Source organism: Mustela nigripes, chromosome 10 (genome assembly GCF_022355385.1).
Source record: "Mustela nigripes isolate SB6536 chromosome 10, MUSNIG.SB6536, whole genome shotgun sequence".
Taxonomy (NCBI): Eukaryota; Metazoa; Chordata; class Mammalia; order Carnivora; family Mustelidae; genus Mustela; species Mustela nigripes.
In genome coordinates this window covers 2,645,591-2,656,325 of record NC_081566.1, presented here as the reverse complement: position 1 = coordinate 2,656,325, position 10,735 = coordinate 2,645,591, and the positions used below count along the sequence as shown (strand labels likewise).

Genomic DNA, 10,735 nt, shown 5'->3' with positions numbered 1-10,735 from the left:
TATATATATTTTATCATCTTAAACCCACCTGGATTTGGCTCATCTTAAGTTCTGCTCCATGGCAAACAGCGGTAAGAAATTTCAGGGCCATATTTTTTTTGCTCACCTCCAAAGTTTGCTGTGAGATAACATGTATATGAGGAACTTAGTATAAAAGCCATGACTGCAAATAAGACTAGTTCTTTTCTTGCTTCTTTATCATTACAGAAGAAGAGAGGAGAATTGATAGAAAGGGATTTACACATTTAAAAAATTTTTAAGACCTGAAATAACGTATTATTTCAACACTTTGCGGCTCATGAACTATTAACTTCAACATTTTAAGTCACCATTCACCTTTTTATACAATACACACCCTTACTTTTCATGAACTTGGTGTCCAGCTTCACATTTAAAACACAAGAACCAGCTTCGTGCAATGGCAGTATCATAGCCAATGAGGTTTATCCGAGGTGCGATTATTGCTAATTAAAACACCAGAACCATCTTTCTCAACATGATTTTTTTTTTAAACTTCCTTTTGCCACTCGCCTTTTAATCTTTTCCTCTTTCTGGAATTTTTCCTTTGAGTATCTGCTGCTCCTTTAAGCTCGAAGTCTGAATTATTTCCTTCAAAATTTGAAGAGTATGATTTATTGATCTCTCTAATTTATCAGGTGTCTCAGTTTCCCCATTAAAAATTATTATACAGGATCTCAAATATCTGGTTTTATGTTATTTTGGACCAAATGACCATTAATCTTTAACCTTGCCAGACAGGCTATTATGTCCCACTTTGAGCCTAGCATGAGAGAAGAGTAGAGCTTTAGCAGCTCAGGGAGGTAGATTCCTTGGTTCTGCCTTAAAGATTTCAAGTGAGTTACTTAGTCCTTCTGAGCTTCAGCATTTCAAAGAACTGCTGAAAAAATGTAAGATAACATAGGTAAGGATCCATCAGAATGCCTGGCAAATAGTGAATATTCAATGATAGTTCACAAAGTGATAGTGTCCACTTTGGGCCATGATGCAGCAGCTTGCAGCAGACCAACCATGTTCCCACCAAGAGCAGCCCAAAAAATCTGAAATATTAGATCCTCCTCACCCCAAATATCAGAGGGCTTGTAAGGCAACTAGGACTTAAATGATTATGTTCCAGAGAATAATGCTTTTTGAGACAAACCAAACTTTGTCCATCTCCCCTTTATCCTTGGGTTGCCTGCCACATTTTGGCATAGAACAAGAACAAGAAGAAAGTTCCTGCTAAGAAGCAGGGACTCCAGCAGAGCTTTATCAATGGAATGGCATTAAAGGAAGATAAGCTTGAGTTTGGGACTGCTGAGCTTTCATAAAGGAGGGAGGCTGAGACAAATGAGACCAATATCCACATGTCTGTCCCCTCAAGGTATTTAAGTTGAACCAGGCAAAAGGCTGAGAGGCATAGCACAATGTGAATAAAAATTAGATCGGACATTTTGGCAACCTGACAAGGGGCAGGAAGATAAAAATTGAAGCTCATGGCATATTAGGGAGAAGAGGCCACAATAAATACTTCAGGCTCTCTGTTAGGAGATCTAGTAAACTATACCCTAAAGAATGCAAACAAATTGATGCAGACTGAATTGAACAAAATTGAGTTCATTGCCCATTGAATTGAGCTGATTTGCCTCTCTTTTGCTTTCAAAGACAAGCTGAATTCTCTGTTAAGGTATACAACATCCAGAGTCACTATAATTTTCATATAAAATGCCTAACATTTCATTCTTTTAAAAAAGGGGGCATATTCAGAAACAAGACCAAGGGAAACAACACACAACAGAAATAGGTGGCTCAGATATCAGAGAAAGCAAACATGGACTTAAAAAACTAATAACATAACTAAAGTAATGTATCATTAGAATTTCGCCAGTGGAATTTTAAAAATCAAATGGAATTTCTAGAACTGAAAATATAACTTAACTTGAAAGTCCAGTATATAAGTTTAAATGGATATTTGACACAGTTCAAAAGATAATTAGTGAGCTGAAAAATAGACCAGAAGAAAATATCCAGGCTGACGCATGGAGGTTAATAAATGCTGTGGAGCAGAAAGTATTCTGGGAAGCTGGAGGAGTAGGAGGCACCAGAAATTATCTCTCCAGTAAACAATTACAGTGGCAGAATCTGTCTAATATATGGATGGTAAATTGAGGTTAATACTAAGCCCCATGGCAGGCAGTTGTGCACATGTTCCTAGAGCAGCTAGAAACTTACTAGATCCCGATTGGGCAAAAAGAATTCTATCCTCCAACATCAGGGATCTGTGCTCTAATTACTGGTTGCTGCTTCTGATCACAGAGGTGCAGATGAACAGGAGGATGACAATTACTATCATACTCCCCCATTGTTGCAATCCCCTCCCCTCAAGCTAAAATGATTTCTAGGGGTTTTAGTGGCCAGTGCCCTTCCTCCCCCTTCATTTTACTCCTTTTCCCCATTTAGGAGATAGACATTAAAGATTATAAGATTCAGGGGCACCTGGGTGGCTCAGACAGTTAAATGCCTGACTCTTGATTTTGGCTTAGGTCATGATCTCAGGGTCCTGGAAAGCAGCCCCACATCAGGCTCTATGCTGGGTGTGGAGCCTGCTTAAGATTTTCTCTCTCCCTCTCCCTTCACCCTCCTTCCTTGCCTCCCCCCACCCCCGACTCATGCTCTCTCTCTCTCTCTCTCTCTCTCTCTCAACGACAGTAAAATAAATAAAGATTAGGACATTCACAAGCAACTATATGTGTGGAAAATTAGAAAGTGACTGTTCACACCCAAGAAAAGGTGCAGGCTCAGGAAAGACCTGAGAAGATCTTAAGTTTGCCCCTCCGGCAGATCTTTGGAATACAGACGGTCTGCAACAATAAAAAGCAATAAACAAAAACAATAATTGAAACCTTGGTAAAGGAGAAAAATCTGATTTCCAGGTTATCACATTATTAGATTCAAATGTTTTACTTTCTTTCTTTCTTTCTTTTTTTCCCTAAGATTTTATTTATTTATTTGATAGAGACAGACACAGTGAGAGAGGGAATAGAAGCAGGGGGAGTGGGCGATGGAGAAGCAGGCTTTCCGCTGAGCAGGGTGCCCGATGTGGGGCTTGATCCCGGTACTTTGGAATCATGACCTGAGCCAAAGGCAGATGCTTAACAACTGAGCCACCCAGGCACCCCAAACATTTGGCTTTCAACAAAAAATCACTAGGCATATGAAGAAACAGAAAAATAAGGCTTATTAAAAGTAATAAATAAATAAATAAACAAAAAGTTTCCTGGAGAAGATTTGACAGAAGACCTACTAGAAAAGGCATTAAAAACACCATTGTCGGGGCGCCTGGGTGGCTCAGGGGGTTAAGCCGCTGCCTTCAGCTCAGGTCATGATCTCAGCATCCTGGGATCGAGCCCCGCATCGGGCTCTCTGCTCCACAGGGAGCCTGCTTCCCTTTCTCTCTCTCTCTGCCTGCCTCTCTGCCTACTTGTGATCTCTGTCTGTCGAATAAATAAATAAAATCTTTAAAAAAAAAAACCATTGTCATAAATATGTTCAAAGAATTACAGGAAGATGTAGAGAAAGTAAAAAAAAAAATGATGTGTGAACAGAATGACATTATCAACAAATAAAAAGGAGTCAAAAAGAAATTCTGGAGCTGAAAAGTACGTAACTAAAATGATAAATTCACTAGAAGAATTCAAAGGCATATTTGAGCAGGCGGAGGAGAAAATCCACAAACTTGAAGGTAGAATGGTGGAAATTATCAAATGTGAAGAACAGAAGGAAAAAAAATTGAAGAAAAGTGAACATAGCTGAAGTGAACTGTGGGCCACTATCAAGCAGGCCATTTACACGTTGTGAGAGTTCCAGGAGAAGAGAAAGAGAAAGGGACAGAGAGAATATCTGAAGAAATAATGGCTGAAAACTTCCCAAATTTGAAGAAAGACATGAATATAAATATCTAAGAAGCTCAACATTCTCCAGATAAGACGAACTCAAAGAGACTCACACTGGGACACATCATAATCAAACTTTCAAAAGCCAAAGATAAAACCAAGCCAAGATAATCTTGAAGCAGCACAAGAGAAGCAGCTAACCACATACAAGGGATCCTCAATACAAGTATTAGCAGATTTTTTTCGTCAGAAATTTTGGAGGTGAGAAGACAATGGTTCAATATATTCAAAGTGCTCAATGTGGGGGAAAAAACATCGTCAACCAACGGATCCTGTATCGAACAAAACTATCCTTCAAAAGTGAGGGAGAAATTAAGACATTTCCAAATAAGTAAAATCTGATGGAGTTCATTTCAACTAGAACTGCCTTACAAGAAATACTCACAGGAATCCTACCAGGTGAAATGAAAGGAAACTAGACAGTAAATTGAAGCCATTTGCAGAAACAAGTATCTTCATAAAGTTAAATACAAAGGCAGTTATAAAAGTTAGTATTATTTTAACAGTGGTTTGTAATTTCACTTTTCCTGTTCCACATTACTTAAGAGACTTAATTAATGTATTTTTTAAGGTTATTATCTAAAAGCTAGTGTCACTGTAACTCTGGCTTATAACTCTACATGCTGCTTTATATATGATTTATAAGACTAATGCATTCAAAAGAATTTTTTTTTAAGATTTTTTTTTTTTTAAAGATTTTATTTATTTATTTGACAGAGAGAAATCACAAGTAGTCGGAGAGGCAGGCAGAGAGAGAGGAGGAAGCAGGCTCCCCGCTGAGCAGAGAGCCCCATGCGGGACTCGATCCCAGGACCCTGAGATCATGACCTGAGCCGAAGGCAGCGGCTTAACCCACTGAGCCACCCAGGCGCCCCGATTCAAAAGAATTATTAGTGTAGCTTTTTGGGCACACAATGTAAATGATGTAATTTTGTGACATCCACCACCAGGAGAGGTAGTGACAGAGCGGTAAAGAAGTAGAGTTTGTATTTCACTGAAGTTAAACTGGTATAAATTTAAATTACAGTGTTTGAACTTTAGGATGTCAAATGTGATCCCCATGGTCACCACAAAGAAAATAGCTACAGAATATATACAAAAGGAAATGAGAAGTAAATTTAAATGTTTGACTATAAAAAATTTAAACACAAAAGCAGATAGTAATGCAAGAAATGAGGGACAAAAAAGCTGTAGGGCCTATAGAAGAAAAAACAGCAAAATGACATAATTAAGTCCCTCCTTATTAGTAAATGGATTAAACTCTCCAATCAAAAGACAGAAACTAAGGGATTATGGACATCGGGGAGGGTATGTGCTTTGGTGAGTGCTGTGAAGTGTGTAAACCTGGTGATTTACAGACCTGTACCCCTGGGGATAAAAATATATGTTTATAAAAAATAAAAAATTAAAAAAAAAAAGACAGAGACTGGTGGAAAGGAAATGATGTGTGATGGAGCCATATGCTGTCCACAAGAGACTTACTTTAAATCCAAATCAGAGACTGAACGTGAAAGGATGGAAGAAGATATTTCATCAAATAGTAACCAAAAAAGAGCAAAAGTGGCTATAGGGATATTAGAAAAAATAGGTTTTATATCAACATAGGTTAAAAGAAATGAATAAGAGCACTGTATATTAATAAAAGTTTCAACACAGCAAGAATATATAACAATTATAAGCATTTATATACCTAATGACAGACCAGCAAAATATAGGAAGCAACAACTGACAGAATTATGGGGAGAAGTAAACAGCTTTACAATAGCAGGAGACGTCAATGCTTAACTCTCAAGAGCAGATAGAAGTAGACAGAAGATAAAGCAACAAAGGTCTTGAATAACACCATAGAGCAACTAGATGGAACAGGCCTCACAGAGCACTCTACTTGAGGACAGGAGCACTCACATCCCTCTCCAGTGCACACAGAGCAGTTTCCAGGGTAAACCATATGTTAGCCACAAATCAGGTCTCAGCAGATTGAAATGACAGATACCATCCAAATTTTCCCGACCGCAACAAGATGAAATTAGCAATCAACAACAGAAGCAAAACTGGAAAGTTCACAAAATAAACAACAGACTTTCAAATAAACAATACTATTTGTAACAGACTTAAACTGCAAATAATCCAAATATTCAATATTATGAATATATAGCATGATGCTGATATAACTGAATATTACCTGCTGCTACGTGAAATAATATGATCGAGGCCCAAAGAGATAGTGTTGATAGGAAAATGTCAGACATAAAGAACACCTTTTGTTTGTTTCTCTTATGTTTAAAAAAGCCAGTTCCCTTCATATTCCACTTCTCAAGCTGAAGACATCCCACACTATATTTTTTACAGGAACTATAATTCAAGCAAGAAATTGGAGGCCTAGTTCTTGCCATTTATCTACTGTTTGTCTTCCACAGAGAATTTCTGTAAGGATGAGTAGAGGCATGTAAGAAAAAAAAAAGCCTTAAAACAGAATATTAGTTGGCTTAACAAGTATCAAATATCCTTACAAATTGCCTTCTGGTATGTAGCAGGATATTAAATATACTTTTGTGTGTTCAATTAAGTGATATACTAAGTACATAGCACTGAAAACAGATGTCTAAAATATAAAGGCCATGAAATTTCCTCCTAGCTATGCAGCCATTAACATTAACCTCAATCTCCTAACTTTGGAACTGCAGTAATAGCAATAATTGCTATCATTTGATGAGTATTTACTATAAGCCAAATACTGTGTTCCATTTTATATATCCATTACTTCATTTAATCTTCACAATAATCCCAGAAAGTAGGTTTTACTATCCCCTTTTGCCAATAAGGAAACCAAGGTTAAGTAATTTTCCCAGGGTAGGAGAGGGCACTCAGCCATGATTAGAACCTGATTCTCTGACCACAATTAGGCGCATGCTGCCAATGACACTGACAGATAGTGTGTCATGCTGGTGTGTATCAGTGATTTACAGAAGTGTCAATGCAATAATCTGAACCTGTAAATGTAAGGTTTTTTTTTAAGATTTTTTTTTTAATTTGACAGAGAGAGATCACAAGTAGACAGAGAGGCAGGCAGAGAGAGAGGGAGAAGCAGGCTCTCTGGGAGCCTGATGCAGGGCTCGATCCCAGGACCCTGAGATCATGACCTGAACCAAAGGCAGAGGCTTAACCCACTGAGCCATCCAGGTGCCCTAAATGTAAGTTTTAATACAAACTCAGCCTCAGGAGTCCCTGCTTACCTTCCCATGGCCTCTACTTTACTCTTACTTGACCCTCTTGAGTATCCTGTAGCAGCAATTAAAAAACTAGAAATATCAGAAGGAAGAAGAGGACATTGGTTCCTTTGTTTATCTCACCAAAGGGTGCATATCCCCAAATTGGGTTACCATTGAGTATTTTGGAGCCTCTCTTTGCTTTCTTCCCCTGGGAGTGGAGTAACGAGAAAAGTTGTATAGTAGCATTCAGACTTACTATTTTTCTTGGTGGAAAAGTGGAAAAGAATTATAAAACGTAGGGTTAAACACCCTATAAATCAAAGTATACTTGTACTTAGATTATTTTTTTTTACCCAGCTCTTGTTTGAAAGGTTCCAATTTTTTGTTTGTTTGTTTGTAATGAAGATTCCTTTGCCATATCACATTGACATAAGTATTATCAAAAGCATGTTCCTCAGTTGCTAGGAGTCAGACTCTTATTCTTAGACCATAGGAAAGACTTGTTATCATGACCTTGGACTGTGTTGCTGAAATGTGCTCTTTCTGAAGATAAGAGTCTCATTGAAAAATGAATCTATACTTCCATAGGTTGAAGAAGAATTTCAGCTACTGCACCCTGCTGTAGCAAGACAACTAATAAAAACCTTGAACCCATTACTCATGTATGAGAACAAAGAGAGCTTTATTGAAGATCAAATAAAAGTAGAAATACTGAGTCAGGCAGTAGATTAAGTGAAGATTCCAGCATTCTTTTTTGTTCACATTGCTTTTAATGATATTTGAGATTAAAGGTTCAATAGAATTCAACACAGTGACCTTAAGAAACTTAATTTTCTATATTTGCAGATTCTAACTATTCACCTCAAAACTTTACTTCTCAACAAGATGTCTGTCTTCATTTTATTTTTCACGCCTGTCTGTCTCAGTCTTAACCAGCAAAATATGACCCTTTTTAAATCTCTCAGACCCTTCTGCATTAGATAGTCATTCATTTACTTACTCAACTCAACATGTGTTGATTGCCTACTGACCCTGAGGATTAAAACAAGCAATCAAGCAATCAAGCAAGCAAACAAACAAACAAACAAAAAAAAACAGGTTTGCTCATGGTATGCTCACTGTCTAAGAGGGGAGATAAACACTCTGAAATTTAGACAATGATTTGGCAGAGGCAATGATTGAACATTATATTTTTCAAATAAAAAAAGTAATTTCTTTAATTTCTAAAATTTATCTAGTCCCAAGCCCTTCATCCAGCAGGACCTAAAAAAAACTTAAATTCAGTATTTAATGGTATCTCAGAGTTCTAGAGCCAAATAGTCTCTCCAAGATAATTCAGTCTCTTTGGGGATTCTGGTGTTCCTCTTTCCACTTGCTTTCTATCCCCTGGCTTTCCTCTAGGAGCATCTAAGCACATCAGGGAGGGGTTTCAAGCCTCAAAGATACTGAGGAGAGAGATTATAAGATCCACAAATAGGGTCCACAATCCACAGATAAGTCCTGTTTTGATTACTAGGTCTTCTGTATGGGACCAATTTCTGGCCTCCCCTTTACAGGTATTATTGATGAACGTACACTTGCTTTCTCTTAGATGGTTAAATCAATATTCATGTTGGTTCCCTAAGGCCCACTTGGACTCTATCCAGTATACCCCTCTCCGTTTCAGCCCCCTGGGTCCAGCTCCCCAGTGCCAGGATCCTTTTCATAAGTCTCCTCATCCTGTGCCACAGCAATACCATAAAAGTCCAATGGTTCAAATAAATTACTTTCTTTACCTCCTACCTCCCACACCATGGGGCTTGTGAATTTCTGGATCTCTTCTATACATTAAAGGAGAGGAGGGAGTCTTCAGAGGGCTAACTCGGGCCTCCTAAGCAAACCAAGCCTTTCCATCTTTTTTTTTTTTTTTAAATATTTATTTATTTATTTATTTGAGAGAGAGAGAGAGAGAGAGAAAGGGGAGGATGGGGAGAGGGAGAGAGAATCTCAAACAGACTCCCCACTGAGTATGGAGTCTATCTTGGGGCTTGATCCCACGACCCTGAGATCATGACCTGAACCTAAATCAAGAGTCAGACACCCAACCGACTCAGCCACCCAGGTGCCCCTGTTTTTTCTTGATATAGGATAAAATTCTGTGAGGTTATCTCTTTTTGGATTTCTAAATAGGAAATAGAGGGAAACACTCTTGAGGTTGGGAGATATGGTGGGGAGGCGCTCTATGGTAGAAGGCCTGAGAAACTGATTCTGACCACTTAATAAGCATAATTAAAACTAGAATTACAAAGGAAAGTCATATTGACTTCAGATGAACATGGCAGGCTGAGCAGGCAAACCCCAAACCAAGGAAAAGGAATGCCTGAGCCAGAAAGAAAGTCCTGAAGAAAACCCATGAAAATTAATTTTCACAGAGGAGGAGGAGCCAAGATGGTGGAGGGCTGGCAGACTGAGATGACATCAGGTCGCAGGAGTTGAGCTAGATAGTTATCAAACCATTGGGAACACCTACAAACCCAACAGGAGATGGAAGAGAACAGCAGCAGTTCTAGAAACAGAAAATTGACCACTTTCTGAAAGGTAGGACATGTGGAGAAGTGAATTTGAAGTGATGGGAAGATAGACCATGGTGGGAGGGGCCATCTCCTGGCAAGCAGTGGAGCAACGGAGCACAAAATTTTAAATTTTAGAAGTCTGCTCCACTGAGGGATGTTGCTCTAGAGGCTAGTGGGGGTGGAGCCCTCACAGGGACAGTCTGGCCTCAGGTCCTGTGGGGCCACAGAAGGACCGGGGATGTCTGAGTGTCCCAGAGCTGCCAGGTATCAGAGCAGGGAAGCTGGCTGTAGAGACGGAGCCGAGAAGTGAGCTATCAGCTCGGGGCTACCTTAAACTGTGACCCACGGTACAATCAGGCCACTGTTGTTTGAGCAGGACCCCACAAGTGGGAGATCTGGGGAGATCCACCTTCATCCACTGGAAGAGCAGACCAGTAGGAATCTGCTGGGTTTGGAGACTCCAAATGGGGCCATGCACCAGAGATAGAAACACTTGGTCACAGGCTGATTGAGCCTGAGTGCAGCTGGAGACCAGGGGCACATGAGGGAATGACAGCTTTTCTCCAAGGGCGCACTGAGGAATGGGGCACCAAGCTCTCAGCTCCTCCAGCCAGAGACCAGCCATCTTCATTCCCATCCTCCAGAGCTCTACGGAAAGTGTTCAGGGAACAAAAGTTCCAGAGAGCGAACCTCAGCAGATTGCTTAGCCTGGCCCCTGGCAAGGGCGGTGTGGTTCCACCTCCCACAAAGACATTTGAGAATCAGGGCAACAGGCTCCTCCTGCAGAAGATGAGCAAGAACATCCAGCTAAGACCAAACTCACTGATTAAGGAGAAGAGTGGATTCCAGAGGAGGAGACAGCAAAGCATGGAATTCATGGCTTTCTATCCATGATTCTTTAGTCTTGCAAAGTTAATTAATTTTTTAAATTTTAATTATTTCCTATTCTAATGTTTTAACCTTTCCCCTTCCTCTTTTAACATTTTTAACTACTTTATCTTAACAGGCTCTGTTCTATTCACCA

General features: G+C 39.4%; 1 pseudogene; it reads left to right on the top strand.

The window, feature by feature from the left end:
- Positions 1–407: 407 nt before the first annotated feature.
- Positions 408–522, top strand: LOC132026369 (U4 spliceosomal RNA; annotated as a pseudogene).
- Positions 523–10,735: the final 10,213 nt, after the last annotated feature.